General features: G+C 48.8%; 1 protein-coding gene across 2 annotated transcripts in view; it reads right to left on the bottom strand.

The window, feature by feature from the left end:
- LOC146191529 (uncharacterized) overlaps positions 1 to 17816 on the bottom strand; it is a 295812-nt gene extending 277996 nt beyond the window's left edge. For both annotated transcript variants that reach the window (XM_084602042.1, XM_084602043.1), the window contains exon 1: positions 16962 to 17816. The gene's annotated coding sequence lies outside the window, so the exon portion shown is untranslated. The remainder of the gene's footprint in view (positions 1 to 16961) is intronic.
- Positions 17817 to 18193: the final 377 nt, after the last annotated feature.

Here is an 18193-nt window from a genome sequence, read left to right as displayed (position 1 = left end):
TAAAGACTATGATTTATTTACGGGAGCGGATACATGGGACACAGGAGGCCTGCATAACATCTGTCCTTGTATCCGCTCCCGTAAATAAATCATACTCCTTACCACCACCACCACCACCACCACCACCACCACCACCACCACCACCACCACCACCACCACCACCACCACCACCACCACCACCACCACCACCACCACCACACACCACCTGGGGATCTTTAACGTGCACCGACATCGCACAGCACACGGACGCCTCTTCGTTTCGCCTCCATCGAAACGCAGCCGCCGGCGGTCGGGATCCATCGAAACGAAGAGGCGGCGGAGCAACGAAGAATAAAGGATTTGTGCTTTATGTTGGCACTGAAGGTCAAATCACTCCGAAGTCCTCCACTAAGGCTCCTCTTTCTTTCTTTCCACTTTCACTCCCATCTTCCCTTCCCTTACGGCGCGGTTCAGTTGTCCACAGAAACAAGTGTGACAGATACTGCGCCTTCCCCTTCCTGTGAATCAATTATTATTAATGTTATTATTAAAAGCTCAGTTCTTACAGTATGAGGCACGAAGTGTTTTTCTTGTTTTTTTTTTCTTTTTTTTTTTTTTTTTCATTTCGACCGTTATGCCGTCAGACGCGGTTCGATTCGTTGTCGGCCCCATAATAGAGAAACGCTGTTAGAAAGTCACGTATAACGCAAATCCGACACCGCTGTTCCGTACAGCATCGGAGTAGTACATGTTGAAGGCCTTTCCAATCACGACGCGCAGCTCGCTTCATTAATATCCTCTTCCGGCTCCAAGTTCGGCCCTTGAGTCCCGAAGGCAACCGTTTATTTTCTCTCTGATTTGATCGGCCGACGGAGACGCAATTCAAGATCGCCCACAGCCCCGCCGTCACTCAAGAGGCGGCGCGTGCCCGTGGCAGGAAGACGCCGCTCTCAAAAGGTGCACGCAAGAGACTGCGGAAGCAAAACGCAAGAAACGAAGAGAGCAAAAGGGGGAGGAGGCGATTCGTGGCGGGGCGCCGTCTCTCTGTTCTCCGGCTGCCGTCTCGGTAATCCAGGAAGTCGATTAAGGAACTGACGGGCGGTGGCGTAGTCACGCGGAAGCACGCAGCAAGACGCGAGCGGCGGCGCCACAACACGGGGCCTCGTTGTTGTGACAGGTCGCACGCTGCGGCGAAACACAGCACGCTCCAAATCAGCCAGCAGCCACGCCAAATCGAGAAGGCGGCCAGAAACGTCCACTGCTCAGCCATCCCTTCTGGCTAAAACGGTGCAGCACTGCCGAAGCTACAATACCGGCGCTAGGAGGGATGGACTCAATAAGCTGCCAACCGCGGTAACCGGCGACTGTACAACGGTACTCCAAGGCGTTAGCCGATCGTGAAAATATACGCGGAGCGTCTCGATGGTACGAACCCGTTTAGTTTGGTTTGGTTTGTGGGGTTTAACGTCCCAAAGCAACTAAGCCTATGAGAGACGCCGTAGTGGAGGACTCCGGAAATTTCAACCACCTGGGGTTCTTTAACGTGCACTGACATTGCACAGCACACGGGCGCCTTGCTTTTCGCCTCCAGCGAAAAGCGGCCGCCGAGGCCGGGATTCGATCCCGCATTCTTGGGAACAGTAGTCGAGCGCCGTAACCACTGCGCCACTGCGGCGGGGGACGAACCCGTTTAATTCAAACAATCGGTTTATTCGAACTGGCGCTTAGGTCTCACCGCGTTCATTTAACGGGCTTGTCTTACATCGAATACCTTTTCGGGCTCACTCGGGTCCGAAATGTCAGGAATCGACTGTAGTAATACATGGAGTACTTATGTGCCTTGAGCTATCGACAAGATGACGGCTCATACTGCGCCCTCTGTACTGCACGGATTTAGAGGCGCAGTGCATGTACGAGGCGACACAGCGGGGTGCTCGCGTCGGCGCTATTTGACGCTAATCCTCCGTTCGCGTTGCCCACGCGCCAGGCGCCTTTGCGAGGACTCGGCCGGAGTACCACGCCGGCTGAAGCGTTACTAACCTTGCGGATAAACAGCAAGCGTGACGCCCGAGAATGTTCGTTGGTTAGTGATGCTGATGCAGCTCGCCCATTTGTCGGAAGCCTATATATACCTGACACTGAATGGTGGAATGGCAGCAGAACTAACCAACATTGTGTCGCTGCTGTCTCTCGGGCTTTTGCGTGAGCGTGTGGAAGACATGTGGACGCCAGCGGTGGTGCTTCGGAATACCATTCAATGGTAGCGGCCGCCATGGTCGTAATGTAAAAGTTTGTGTGTAAATAAATTCAGCTCATTTGTTCGAAGAAGTTACAACATCCGCGTCATCCTTCTGCAATGCGTCGCATCCAACGGGCCACATCTCCACCGAAGACTTGTCGTTGCACAACTGCAACAGGATACACAAGTCTACCTGACGTCGAGGGAAAGACCTCGTGACCGCAGTGTCAGTTCCCGCGCTTCCGCTCTCAGTGAACGCTAGTTCCCCCGGCTGTGGTTAGGAACTTCACGGAGGCATTGCCTATGAAACGGCGTTTTTGTATAGGTTGGGCGAATGAAGCGAGGAACACGGACCGTGCTGAGTCATTTTTGAGCGACCGTCCTTGTGTGCGCGTGTTTCCTCGTTTTTCCTTCCGCTTACGGTTGCATGGGTTCCACGCTACGCCTAGTTTATACTCCAAACAGAGACCCTCACCAGGTCCTTGGTCTAAGCTGACATGCAGTATGGGAGAAAAGTAAGCGCCGAGACAAACACAAGAGAGGAGACAGGAGAAGCGCTTCCTGTCTCCTCTCTTGTGTTTGTCTTTGTTTGCGCTTACTTTTCTCCCGTACGATCATGAACCAACTAGCCCAGCAACAAGTTTTACTTAAGTAGCTGACATGCAGCACGCCAGAAGCGCCGACTACTATGAATATTATGCTCTGCTGCCCAGCCTAGGTAATAATAATAATAATAATAATAATAATAATAATAATAATAATAATAATAATAATAATAATAATAATAATAATAATAATAATAATAATAATATTTGGTTCACAAGAAAGGTGCGGCGGGGGCTCGCCTGCCACCGGCTGTTGTACCTTTTGTAGGCCGTCACTGCAGCTGCCACCGCTTCGGTGGCGGATGACGGCTGTTGCGACGCGCGTCTTTCTCTCCCCCTATTCTTTTTTTTTCTTTCTTATCTGTTTTCTCCTATGTCCGCACGAGGCAGCGGTGGTGGCTCAGCTATAGAGCAACATTACACTAGTAGCGTCAGTAGCAGGCCGATATATTTTCTTTTCCCTCTTTCTACAGTCGCAACAACAACTGACATCGCACAGCACACGGACGCCTGTCCGTTGCGTGATTCCGTTCTCTCAACTGTAGGGTCCTCTGAGAAGCGTCACCTGGCGACAGATAGAGTAAATATTCTAAAAATGATTAACAGCAGATTTAAAGCCTGCCGTATTCATTACTTCAGTGTCGTCAATATATGACAATATCTGTACTTCGCTTTCCATATAAGTCTAAATCCTCGGATCCTTACATTTTTAATCACCTTTAAGCGAAACGGTTCATGGTAAATAACAGAGGAAAAAGCGGATATCCTTGTCTCACGGACGATCTTTGTACATATGTGAAAGCTTTCTGTGACTTCCTTATTTACAATAATGCTAGAGAAACAATTTGCATAAGCCATATGAACTCCCCCTAATATGACTGAGCCTACATTTACATGATCCAGTATTGAAAATAAAATTTCGTGACTAACCCGGTCAAAAGCCTTCTCCAGGTCTTCGCCCTACTGTAAATTTCATTGTCAACAGGGAAAAAAAAAGAAAAAAAAAAAAGCTTCAGTGGCGGTCAAAAAAATAAAAAAAACTTCAGTGGCGCAATGGATTGACACTGCTTACCTGAGCACTGAGCGAATGAAACCTTTGTTCGAATCTTGTAAGTGGAACATTTTTTCGGATTTTTTAAAAATCACAACGTTAAAATAAGCTACCTATTAGGTGATTTCATGGAGGCAGCGGCTATCGCATGACTGCAGACGTGGGGATTTCCCTACGTCCTGAAATAAGTAAACCTGTTTGTTATTATTGTTGTAGTTTATTGATAACGATGATGTTACTCGCCCATTTTCGTCTTGTCTTGCATTTGCCGTGAGCATAAAATTAAATACCAAGGTGATACATCAATCAGTATTTTGACCCCTCCGTTCCAAAGACATGCCGCGACAGCATTAAACACTAGTAATTTAATGTGCCTTAATGTACCATGTTTATTACTTAAAAAAAAAAAAAGAAAACACTGTCAGCAAGTTGCTATAAAAGCGCTCAAGGGTATAACGATAAAAAACAAAATCAAAGAAGCAAACAAACGCCACGGCCACTTCACTATCCACTTAAGAGCGAAAATAAAATAAGGACCGAACGCATGGACAGTCAAACATACGAACAGAAAAGCTCTAGAAGACATCTATCTCTGCCTGCGCAAGATGTAGCTATTTATCGCGGTAATTAAATACAAAGTAATGGGAGATTAAGACGCCGGGAAGCTCGAGTCATTAATCTCATTTAAATTAAGGTCGCCTTCGGTGTTTTTATTTTCGTTCGGCATTTGTCCACAGGTCACTTAGCCTATGGGATGCGGAGCCGAAAGAGGCAGCTTCCTTTCATCAATTCTCTCCCCAGTGCCTGGCAAAGACGCTGCTGCCATTCTTAACTCTTTGCCTCGTGGTCGCTGTTGACAGTCTCGGGTCAATGCGATGTCAGTGCACGTTAAAGAACCCCAGGCGGTCGAAATTTTCGGAGTCCTCCACTACGGCGTCTCTCATAGCCTGAGTTGCTTTAGGACGTTAAACCCCACAAACCAAACCAAACCAAACCAAACCAATCAGTTCGGAGTGCATAATTCCGATTTCTCAAATTTAAGGTCCCGGAACTTCTTTCTCGTCAGTGGTTGTACATCAGCCAGTTCAACGCAACCTAAAGGTAACACACACTCACTAAGGCGTGCAGTATCGCTCTATTTAATTACGCAATTAAATAGCGCGAGCATTGCCATACCAGATCGTTTTATGCAGCCTCCCGGCTGGTACACAGCTGGTTTTACAGCTGCTTATAATCAAAAACATCCCATAATGCAACCTAAAAGAGAACGCAGGCCCATAAAATATGTTAGTAATTTATTTTGTTGTAAATTGTAAAAAAAAAAAAAGAGAAAAGAGCGCAGAAGAAAAATGTCGTACGAAGAGTACTTGAACCGCTATTTCGGAGTTCGAAAACACGATGTTGATGCATTGGGCTACAAAAGAAACGAGGAAAACTGGCTTTAATTGCGCTCTTTTTTGTTTTAACAATATTTCTGATATTTGTCGCCACGTGACGCCGCTGAGAGGACCCTACCGTTGAAGGAACGGAATCATGCTTTCGGAGTACGCTCTTTCATAGCCACCGCGGTGGCCCACTGGCGCTTACCGCCTTTGGCGCCTGAGCGCGGCTTCAGATATTCGAGTCGGCGGCATTATAAGAAAAGTCGAATTTATTTATTTATTTATTTATTTATTTATTTATTTATTTATTTATTTATTTATTTATTTATTAGGAGTACCCGGTGTGTCATCCTGGAGGCATTAATGGAAGTGAGACAACTTTCGATCAGTTTAATTTTCAAGAAACAATGTACACAAAACTGGAGGGTGAAACCAAAACAACAGGGTCGCATTTTCAGAGCTGACATATACAGTTGGGATAAAATATAAAACGGTAATACATTGCCACATGTATATGCGGGAACGAAGACCACGATTATATGATTCTCGAATAGCCTGAGTCTCCAGACAAGCAGTTCTATCCTTTCCTTGTTCTCATAAAAAAAAAATAATAATAATAAGGATCCGCCAAACTATTATGTAGCAATATCCGCAACCCCTCTCGACGATTTACTGGTGCTTCGGACAGCTAGTTGCGTTTGTCCATATGCCTGCTCGATTATAAAGGATACGATGGGAGAATCTTAGCCATTATTTTTTCTTCACGCGGTTAACGTTGCCCGAGCCAGCAAAACTTTCTTCTCAGCGGTACTCTGGAAAGTATACTGTAATTACTGAAGACGAATAGTGCAACCTGACTTTCGAGCTCACTGTCGCTCAGCGAGATTACTGTCTACTTTAAGCTCAACTAAGAGAATAAGCTCCATCCGAATTATCGAATTGGCGTTTATTGCCTGGAAAACTGCACGAAAAAAAAAAAAAAAAGTCCTCTCAGTCGATTAAACGCTGAAGTAAAATCAAGAATGGGAAGGAATCCAAGAGCGCCGCCAAGTTCGTTAATGGCTGCCCAACAGAGCCTCAAAAATCCCTGCCCTGCGGTGGCGCCACTTGTATTAGAGCGCAGCTCTTCGGCGCCCGTTCCTGCGTTTTCGCGTCGTCGTCGCCGTTGTCCCTCGTAACCAGCTTCGCAGCCGGGGCAGTGCGCGCCCCTGCCGCCACCGTTCTCCGCTGCGTTTTACTTCGTTTTCAACCTCTGCTACGTTATAAAAGCTCCGTTTGAGGCAAAAAAAAAAATTGTCGACGATTACGTTACTTCCTAATGCGAAATGTGAGCGCATCTCATCAGTTGTTACACCTTTTTCTATAGATTGAGGCAAAGATTTCGAGCAAGACATGTATGTACAATTACAGACAACTATTTTATTTTTCACACATGTTCCTTCAAGAAACACTCCACTAACAGTTCTTGACTGTCATGAAGAAAGCTCTCTGCTCGCAGAAATAAAGAGAGCAATTAAGTTATCGGGAGGTTGCGGGAGGCAGCGCGTAGGAACGTTGCGCGGCGAAGAGACTAATGCCACAGGTTTCAAACGAGAAGAAAGAACCTTCGCAAATCTTAAAAACGCTGTAGCCAAAGTTAGCAAGCGTCTCATCGAATTTCTAGCAGTATGTTTTAAAGGAAAATGAAGGCGGGCTAGATCCGGGCCAGGCCTTCCTCGAAAGCCAAGGGACGATCGGCTAGAGATCCGGATTATCAAACTAGCTGTACATATGCAAACTACATTAAAATATGATGCTTTTCTCTTTGAGTAAGCGCCCACACCGAACTGCAGGGTAACATGTGCAGTAACCGAGAATTCACACATTCACAGAGAAAAGCATCATTGATGTAGTTTGCGTATATACAGCTAGTTTGATAGTCCGGAATCTCTTATCTTTGCAGTGTGTACCATGTGTGGTCACGTCTTCCACTTGTGATCTGAAGCGTGCCTTTCATAATTGGTTCACAGGAATGGAAAGGCGCAGTATCTGTCGCACTTGTTTCTGTGGGCACCTGAATCGCTCCGTAAGGGAAGGAAGGCGGGAGTGAAAGTGAAGCTGGTTACGAGGAACAACGGTGAAGACGACGCGAAACCCAGGAACGGGCGCCAAAGAGCTGCGCTCTAAAACATTAACTTTATCAAAACAACGCGGTCACTCTCAATTCTCAGTTGTCCTTTGGGAAGGCGTCCTCGAACCTTCTCTCGCAGAATCGACGCCAATCATTCCAATGGAGAAGTTAACGACCGCATTCTGTCGGGAAATAAGTATTAACAAAAAAAAAAAAAGTCGTCACGTTGGTTTAAAAGCCCGATTATAACTACTACAGGAAATGGCGTATGCGCGCCGCACCTTGTTATGCGTGACTATACACAAACCTATCTCATTATAGGCACACCAAGCCAAGGGAGGCAGATCTTTGCGAGACAGTTTCGGCTCCTTTGCTCAGCTCCACGAGACTGACAAGGGCAAATCATCCACCGACGCGCGCGGTCAGGCTGCAAATTGTAACCTGGGCTTCTGGATTAGTTATCCCAGTAATGTGGGCCAAGGCGCACAACGCCCGAGATAAAAAGCAAAAAATGACACACCCCCCCCCCCCCCCCAAAAAAAAAAAGGATAAAAAGAAAAAAGCTCCAGCTGAGGGATACGACGGCAAACGAACGGGCACAGTGACAAAGATGGGCGGAAGCGGTGAAGTGGAAACGTGAACGCATAATACATACGCACATACATTGAAATCTGTGGTGCATACTGTATTCCCGCCACGGCCACCTCGTGGAAATACTGACCACGTATCCACGGAGGGTAAGGAAGAATGCGACCGTGCGAAACGAGTTGCCATGCGCTGCGACAGCGTGTTACCCTTTCACCGCCACCCACGCATTGCACCCTTTGAGTGCACGCGCGCCGCCAAAGAGAGCACCGACAACGACGTTCCGCGCAATCATGGGCGGGGTCTCCTCGTGAACAATACGTTGCCAAGCGAGGCAGACACGAGCGGACGCGCCGACCCCGCTGGCGGCGAAACAGCCCCGGCGGCGGCACCCGTATGAAGCGCAAATTCGCTCCCGTAAGAAAGCAACAAGTTGTAGGGTTGTAGCGAAGGGGAACGGTGGAGAAGAGTGCCGCGTGCGGCCTCGTAACTTGCCGGGCGCCGCCACTGCCTCCGGGCTCCGCCGCTGCAGCGAGGAGGTGCAACTCTATCTAGCTAAAGCGTGCACCGCTGGGCAAGATGCAGCTACCCAAATCGGCAATGCTGCTATTCGCTGAACATTAAGTACTCGCACAATATTATGTGTTTACTACTTGCTTGTTTCGTTTGTGATGGCCACCGTCAAATTTTTAACCCCCCCCCCCCCCCCCCCCCCCCCCCCACCCCTACTCCGGCTTGATACATTACACAAGTGGAGGTCGTTCAGACCGCTGCGCCCTACGTGAGTGTCCTGCAGCATCCACGACGCTGCGCCGTTTTTAGTGGTCCGGAGGAGGAATGAAGGGTAAAGGGGGTCGTATATATAAGACGGCCACAGAAGAACAACAAGGGGAAACGGCGGAGAGCTGGAACTGGTTATGCACTCTTGACCTTGCCGTCGGCACGAGGATGGAGAAAGGGAGAGCGCATAGCGCAAGCGCTGAACAATAAAAAGAAGAAAGCGACGGCCGCTCGAACCGGGAGCAGATGAACTGCTGCTGCCGCGTAGACGTGCGACCGGACGTTGGACCAGACGCCAACTTCGTGGCGACCGCAGCGGCGGCCGCAGACAGAGCTGACTCGGCATGGGCGGTGGCTCTGGCGTAAACGTTTGTAGACGCGTCCGCTGCTCTACGCAGAACGATAGCGAGAAAGCCCACCGGAGTCGACGAGGTTCGCGGTGAAAGCTTGAGAGCCGGACGCGTGAAAGCCGGACGCGTGATGCTTATGCGAGGAATGCTCGTAAACGAAGGGGACGAAAAGAAGCGATTGCCTTTCAGGTGTATCGCGTTGGTGTGCGAATGCATGCCAGATGGAAATATTTCATGGGAGGAAGGGCAGAAAGTACACCTCTGGTCTGCTAGCCCACATATAGGGGGAGGAGCAAGGGAATTAGAGAACACGAGAGAAGACGTCGTAATGTGGCGCTAACTAGGCGCATGGACGAGTGCACTATACCTATCGCACCAAGGTGGATTGGATAAATGAAAAAAATAAAAACTGTAAGACCAGACCTGCACAGGGTACAAAAAAAAAAAAAAAAAAAAAAAAACGTTTCGGATCGACTCTTCAGGTCGCTCAGCAGAGCGTGGGTGCCAGCAGCCGAACACAAGGGATGTCATCAATCATGTTTAAGACAGACGAACTCCGAGCGCATAGCGCGACTTGTACGGGCACAATGAGCCATTTCAATCGGTCCCAGGCAGTATGTATGAACATTTCTCCGCTGCAGCTGCCCAGCTCCTTTCTCAACTTCCACCAAGAAATGACGCGCTTCGCTTACGCACGCGCGTCCGCAAGATTACGCAGGCCGAAGCTGCCACCTGTCGTTTTCGCAACTAGGAGGATGCTTGTCGGACATTAGAGCTGTACCCACTTGTTTCTATGGCCGGGAAGAATACAGGATTCTGCGCACACACCCTTGTGGTACGGCTGATGATCGCGTGCGTAGTAGGGGTGCGCTATGGTCGTGGAATATTAAGCCGCTTTTACGTACCACATAGAGCAGCTGGCATGAAGTGGGTGATCTCCGCTAAGAGTGCTCGACTAATGAAAAAGAAAGAAAGAAAAAAAAAAAAGACTTAAGCGAGAGCGGACGTCAGAAAAATAGCCTCGCTTTCCCGGAACGGCGGATCTATACACATGCACCTGCGTATATATGGCCAGGTGCAGACTGCGCTGCAACGCGCGCGCACCCCGTAGCTTTGTATTTTAATGAATACATTTATCGGCATGCCCTAAGGGTCCAGGGTATCGTGGGTAAAGAGAAGAAAATTAAAACATATCTAAGCGCGAGGCACCAAGCTTTAAAAGGAGAGTTAAGAAAATCACATAAAGCACAAACATGCAGTGCTTGAAGAAGCCTAGCCTTCCTTAATGAGTTCTTGATCGACAAACTCGGCATGCTGATCGGTACTGCGCTGCCCTTGTTAGAAGCTCACGCAGCACCCGCAAGAGCGCTCCCGGAATACAGTGCGGGCGGCCTACGTCACGCCTGGGTTAAAAAAAAAAAAAAGAAAGAAAAAAGATTTGAGGCGCGTCGTCATCTGGAACGCGTGGGACGTGTTAGCGCATATAGAACGAAACCGCGCCCAGCCTATTTTGAATATGCCCGAAGAAAAAAAAAAAAAAAAAAAAAAAGAACGAAAGAAAGCTGCCTCACGAGTTCGTTTTCACCTGTGGCCTTTTTTTTAGTTTTGAATTCATAACCGTAACTACCGACCCCATGCGCATTCTATGCGAATGCTTTTTCATCTATGCAACCGCGCGCTAAACCCGAGTTGGTATAGACAACGCGCGAATGGGTGGCAGGCGGTGCCGTTCGAAGTAACTATATAGGCTAACTATAAGTGCCACGGTTTAGGCGCCACGGTGAGATGTTCGTACTGGAAAATGAGCAGGAAAACTGGCAAAGTAATATGCTGCTCTACATATCGCGCATACGCGTTTTATTACAACTCCACGCAACGATCATGCGGACTCAGCAAAGCTGATTCGGCTGCTGCGACGTCAGCTCGAGTGCACGCCGAATAGGAGCTTCGAACTCGCATTTTCCATTACCCAAATAGCGTCGCAAAATACCAGGAGATGTTCGCTTAGAAAAAGAAACAAACCAAATATATGTATACGTCCCAATGTTCAGACAGCAGCTTGGGCTCCGTTCTTTTTTTGATCAACGCAGGCAAACCCGCTCAAGCAGAGCCATGCATGTTTACCGTCGTTCGCGTCTCTCGCAACTGAAAGCTCATAAGCCGGAAATATATATAGGCGAGTAGGTGTAAGCGCGCACTTTACGAAGCAGATGGCACGAAGCGATGCGCTTTGGGAGGCTTAGCAAAGTGTTTTTTCTTGCTTTCTTTACTTTCTATTTTTTTTTTTTTTTAGCTCGCACACACCCTCGAGCCGAGCCTGAAAAACAGAACATATACGCGCACAGAGGCAGCAAGAGTGAGCTATTGTCAGCCGCGATATCCTATACCGGGGTAAACAGGAAACGCGCGCGTAATATCCACTTCCAGTTTCGAGAACACTGATGCTGCAACCTTTATCCGTCTTTCCAAGCAGGAAAAGTGAAGGAATGGGGCTTCTAAGTTAAAAGAAGGGAGGTGAGTTTAAACTTGAGGCGCATACTTAGTGCTTATTTCTCAACGACCGGCGCCTCTTTGTAGGCGCGGAAAAACACTTCAAACTCAGTCACCCCGACACCTTTAAGCACTTTGCGCAAGAAACAAAAAATTCATCTATAGCAAGCCGCCAGAAATTCCTGCGATAGGCGGAAGGGGCTACATGCATCGTGCATGCTTCTGCAAGAGTCCAGTATTTACGTCAAAGCTGCCGCCGAATGCGGAAGAATGGGCCGAAGGGTGCAGTATACACCTGTTCAGTTATTCAGTGTATAGGTAGCCGTACTCTTAAAGAACAAAAGAGAAACGACGGTAACTCTAGGGCTATTTTACGCTACAGAGCGGATCGAGGAAACACCATGTTGGCTGATCACATTCAAACAGCTTGAAACAACAATCTGCACCAAAGTCTACCCCCCCCCCCCCCCAAAAAAAAAAATAAAAAAAAATAATGAGACCATTTCCATTATTGGGAAGATAATCCAAGGCAAAATAAGCAAAGTAGTCAACAAAGCAAGGTAGTTTGCTGTGTTAGCAGACAAAAAAAAAAAAATCAGACATAGCTCAAAAAATAAAAGTTTTCCTTGTACGTGCGATATGTTGACCCCAGCACTTTACACATTTTAGAGGTTTAGTTTAGCTTGGTCGATAGGGTTAGAAGTCGAAATGCGACTCTGCCTGTGAAGGACACCCTAGTGGAGAGCTGTGGATAATTTCGACCACCTGGCGTATTTTAACGTGCACTGACATTGCGCCCGACAACCTTGTTTTTCGGGTCAAAGCAGGCGCCGCGGCCTGGATTTGATCCCGCATCCGTTCCCGCACCCGTTCATTTCTGAGAGATGTCAGTGCCTCTAGCTTAGCTCATAACATGGGCTAAAAGCGATTTTGCGTAGCCGTGGTTACGATAACCGCGATTGACCCTGCCCGTCAGGGACACACATGACAAGAAGGTTACGATGGCGCGTGGGATATGCCGTGGATTAGAATGCCTTCAATCAAGAAAGAAAGCAAATACGCAAGATGACGTGCTATGCCTTCGCGAAATTACGCTTCCTGATCATAACATGTAGGACGCCTCTGAGAGTACGTACTGCCTGCAACTTGTGCCGCTGTCTTATCTTCAGGCATTGCTGTCGAAAAGGCCCCCTCCCGACCTTTTAAGTGGAAATGGCTACATGGAACCTCAATGACAGCAAACAATATAGTTTACTAACTTAATCCATCAGAAGAAAAAAAATGTCTAAACTCATAACTCCATTTAAACGAAATACGCGACCTTCAGGAACAGCATGATTCTTTATTTTTACCCTAGTTAGGTGTTAACCGTCATACAGTATCGACGCTGGCGAGGCCTTATTCTGTCTACTATACTACTCACAATAAAGTAATTCTTCTTATATATACATACGTTCAAAAAAGTCAGACGTGGTGAAGAAAAGCATGTATTGACGTTTCGCCCGCAGGACCGGCCTTCGTTGGAAGAAAGGCGGTCCCGCGGCCCAAACATCAATACATTCTTTGCTTCATCACGTCCGACTTTTTTTGAACGTATTCTCAACCAAGCCCAAAGAATCCCCCCTTTGAGCACTTTATTTTAGAGCAAAAATCAACTGCTCAAAATGAAGTTCGCCTGCCACACTAGGTCCACTGAAGCCCTTTGATGGTAACATGAAAATATCACGTGAAAAGCAGGCGTGCGATAGAGTTCCGTTTTGGTTTTTTTGTTTTAGTTTGGTTTATGAGGTTTAACGTCCCAAAGCAACTCAAGCTATGAGAGACGCCAGATTGGTTCACTGCTCCACTCTGCCACGGTGGCTGCCATATGAACAACATAAAAGGCGCAAGCAGAAAGTGTAACGTAATAAGGGAAGCATTGTGTCGCAGCTGCAGTGAATTCGACGCTCCTGCTCCGGCTCCTTGAGTATAGGCATACATGCATAAAAGCGAACAGAAGCATCTAGCTTCACATCGGTACTCACGAAACAGTGCGCTTTGCCTGCACTCTGCAGTATGAAAATAAAAAAATCTACCCACAGTGTATGATGATCTCCCCCTGTAGATTCTATTTCGAGAGCATAGCCGTGGAATGTATAGTTCCGCGTCGTCTTCCAGGATGCATGCGTTTTCCACGATCGCGACGGCCGCAAACCTGATTTCATACCTTGCGTCCTGCCGTTCTACTCATGCACGCACACTGTATGGATACAAAACACGCGAAGAGCAACAACGCCGGTCAGTGTAACTATTCTCCGGATATATTCCGCGCAGTCAATAAGAACTCGCAAGAACACCGAGCTCTATTGTTCTCTCTCTCTCTCTCTCTCTTTCTGTATAGAAACGATGGACAGAACCACGTACACACACACACAAAAAAAAGACAGTTTAGCACCGCAGCTACGGCCTCCCCCATCATTCGAGTTAAACGCATCTAGGCATTCACAGGCACGCAATACCGGGAGAGCGCACGAAACGAGGGAGCAGTAGGCATTAAACGCCCTGCAGAGAAAACACAGGCTCACGAACGAGCCGTCATCGCGAGAGAGATGAAAAGCGAGGGGGGGGGGGGGGGGGGTGCAACGTCTCGAGCCTAATCTGCGAAGGCAACGTCGTTCGAGAGAGCCATGAGAGAGCGCGCTCCGAATGGGCCGGTGCGTCAGGCTGGTCTACGGAGTCGGTGCCGCGAAACATCGCCACGTCGCACTCAATAAGGGAAGAAATGGGGGCACCAAAGGCGCGCACGCAACACGGTGTACGCGCACGCACCCAGGAACGGACGGCCGGCCACTGCGGCGAGAGTTCGGCGATCAGACAGAGCGGAGCCAGGAGAGTTGGTCTCTGGGGGATATGGAGCGAATTAATGACAGGATGCGGAGAATTAATTACGGGAGCGCGCGGCGGCGGCGAGCTCTACTGCCGGCATTGGCACCGCGCCGCCACCTCTCCTCGCAACAGCTTTCAACACGAATCGCGCGCACCCGGGAGCCCCCGTCTGCCGCTGCCGAGTCAGGGATTTGGGCACCGCGAGAGGCAAGGCCTGGAGACCGGAGACGCTAATAAATTGCGAGGGAGACGCCGAAGGCGAGAATGCGTTCTGTCCAACCTTCCCGTGAAAAGTAAGGGAAGGGGGGGGGGGGGGGGGGGGGGGGGCTAAAAGCGACATGTCGGGCTGATTCGTTCGAGGGCGGGGAATGTTCGAACGCGATGGGTGTCCTAGTGAAAGAGCTAGAGCTCCTTCATAAAATTGGCCCGAGGGAGCAGCTTTCACAAATGCATGAGTTTCTGAAAGAGTGCCTGTGGTGTGAGAAGGTGAATTACACCCTGCTAGAGCACTGTAGGGGCAGCGAGGTGGCTACTATATAAAGCTAACAGGTGAAAGGTCACAATGTCCGCCCAATTGTTGGTGAGGAGGAGGCGTGATACACTCCGGAAAGACTACATGTCTCTGCTGGTGATGTACCGCCAACACTGCCCTGTTTAATAGAGTCACTTTTATTGACTAGAAATGCTAGACTTTTATTGACAGAGTAAAAGCATGCCGTTTACTTGACGAAATTCACCACATTAGCAACGGTGGAACGTTCATTAACACGGCATATCGAGAAACAAGCCAATGTCACAGCACAACTCAATGCCGTGAGAAAACAATGAGCACACGAGACCTTCAGGTCATTCGGTCATGCCTTGGGAAAGTTGTAGCAGCATATCTAGCTCCATTATTCTGCCCCAATCCCATGTAATACGGGAACCCACCTGGCGAGTGGTTAAACACGGAACCCTTACACCTGTCGGGGAACTAAAAAGAAAAAGCAAAGGTGTCGGGAGTGAGAAGGGTGGAAACAGTAACAAACGTCTCGAAACAGAAAGAGCGGACGGGGCTAAAGAACGGGAGCATGCTCAAGAAAGTAGGACCACACACCACCATGACCGCCGGCAGCGTTTTATCTAAAGTAGCTTCATTACGCCTTCCAAGCCACTTCCTGTCCGAGCCGCGTTTACCACCCTTTGATGTCCCCTCTATGAGTCCGAAAAGAGCACCGGTAACCTACACTGGACACAGCACGTTTTATGCATAATCGGATTTTGTGTCCTAATTGACGCAGCAAGATCGCCTGCAACTACTTGTCCTTCCTCGTACCGTTTCCCTTTGTGCACCAGAGAGAAACAAAATAATAAATCCTGTTAAAGACCAAGAGGCTGAGCAACTGAAAACGATAACACTCTAGAAACCTGCTTACTGTGAGCGAAAACCGGAAGGTTGATGCGCACTACGAGCAGGGCAGTGTGCGAGCTCGGACGTTTCTTTTGGAAATCAGAATATACTTTTTAAAATGGTGGTGATGGTCCTTGATACAATTTGCAGAACTCTAAACGGTCAAATGCGCAACAGAGAGCGACGCAAGCGCCGTAAGAAAACATCGCTTTCGCAGCCTTATTGAAAAAAGAAAAATAGAAATAGTCACAATGACTGCTAAATAACGAGCTCGTAATAAATCTAAACTGCTGGACGCGGAGGTGGCAAGCAATGATGTATAATTTAAAAACTAATACACATGTTGTATTTCAAAAAATGATCGTTTTCCTTGAGTACTCAAACGTGATGAACTTCGCCCGTCACAGTCCAACACCTTACACAACATACAAGTTTGGTTAACTTAGTTACGAAGTCTAAAACTCTGCTCTTAAAAGTCCTGCCTCGGAAACGCTAACAGCATTAAACGTACCCGCTTTCTTTACAGTACTATATTACCCCTTATAGCCTAAAACAAGCGATGTAATTAGAAGTGAGAAGACAAGCGAGCTTAGCAGTTACAGCTTAACCGACGCGCTACCGGGCTTGAAGGATGACCGACAAATCATGAGTTTTCCCACAGCGTACGCGGCTCATCGGTGCGCTGATTTGAACTGAAGTTGCCCTGAGTGTACCCGGCATGTGTATTGAAATCCGAGCTAAGTAAACTTTTCAATTCAACTTTGTTCACGAAAGGCACCATCGCACGCTGAATGAAATCCATGTGTGCTTATAAATTGCTGAAGTACTCAGGCACTTCACCGCTCAGAGCATGAATATACTACGTTAGCTCAACATAAAGCGCCAAAATTCTGTCGAACCAGAACTAGGTTTCAAAAGGGGCAATGAAATCGCGAGCATTCATCTCCGCACTTGACCGTCAAACAGCGAATTTCGTACCTTCAGTACAGCACTTTTTCAAATACGCTCCAGACTTGAGCCTGCGTATTTCAAAGGCGGAAAACAGCTTCCACTAGAGCAAATGATGAAATACATGTCATTATTTCTCTAGCCAGCAACACAAGCATAACAGAAAGCTTCTGGAAAGAAACCTCACCTATTGCTGTGTGTCCGATAACGATAGGAGCAGAAACTTTGGGGTCATGTCGTGGCCTCGCGCTAAACGGGGTAGTCCACCAGTAGGCAGCTAGGCCGGCACGCGTAACTCAATCCAGCACAAGTCAGATCACGGCCGCGAACGGTGCCGGAGGCGGTCGTAAACTGGCGTTCACCGGAGCGTGAGAGCGGCGGGTCCGACAAAAGCCGGTCGCAACACGAAACAGGCCGCGATAAATCCTGTGCACGGAAGCAGCAGTCGCACGTTCCACCTCTCGAGCAGCGCACAGGGACGCGGCACTCCCGCCAGTGTCAGGTTCAACACGAAGGACGCACAGAAGCGACTAAGTCGCGCGCAGGCACGATCAGTGGCGCACGAAAACACAACACACCGACCACGTCAGGACACATTCGATCGCGGCAGAAACAGCAGCTGCAGACAGAACTAGAACGACAACGATGCAGCGGTCAGTACCACCGAGTCTTTCTCTTCTTTACTACTCCAGTGAGTGACAACGATGCTTTCCGAATGTCTCCGATCAAGAGGAGGTGAGGAGGTCCATTGACGGACGTCTCGTGAGACGGCACAAGAAAGAGGGAGACGACGTAGGTCCGAGATCAATGTGACACCGCCGCACGACGTCAAAAGGATAGCGGACGAAACGACAGCACTACGCGCACCACAACAACGCGGGCGGCAGTCGCCGTCGTCCACCTTGACGGCCTGTGTTCTCCAAAAACGGCGAGGGTGGGGGGGCGGAGCGTCGCGCCTGTTCACACAGCTGCGGCGGCGCGACGAGCGGCCATGCTGCCCAAGCGGACTCCGAGTTGCGACTAGCGTGGAGGCGCGCGGAGCTGCCGGTCCGCAGTGGCGCCGCCGTCGCCGGCTGGGGAGCGTTCCATTCGCGAGCACAGGGGAGAAGCTGCGCGCGTAGGGAGTTAAGTGCACACGCGGAGTGACCGTCCTCTCTGAGCACGATGAAGCGCCGAGCGTCGGTCAGAGATGAAACAGTGCAGAGTGTCGTGCAATCATGGCCTCCTTCGACGCCGTAAAGTTCGTACGTAGTATTTCTGTCGAAAAGAGCGAAATTCGAAACTGATTGCCGAGGCATTTTTTTCGCAGCAATTGGTAGATATTCAAAATTCAGCGCCATCTAGCGCTTTCAACGAAAGACTGTCCTAGGCGTCCTGCAGTGCAGCGCCATCATGTCGGTGAGTGCAAACCGTAGCAGG

Source organism: Amblyomma maculatum, chromosome 4, assembly GCF_055883805.1.
Source record: "Amblyomma maculatum isolate TAMU_Amacu chromosome 4, ASM5588380v1, whole genome shotgun sequence".
Lineage (NCBI taxonomy): Eukaryota > Metazoa > Arthropoda > Arachnida > Ixodida > Ixodidae > Amblyomma > Amblyomma maculatum.
Note: the sequence above shows the minus strand (reverse complement) of the source record. Positions and strands in the feature narration are given on the sequence as shown.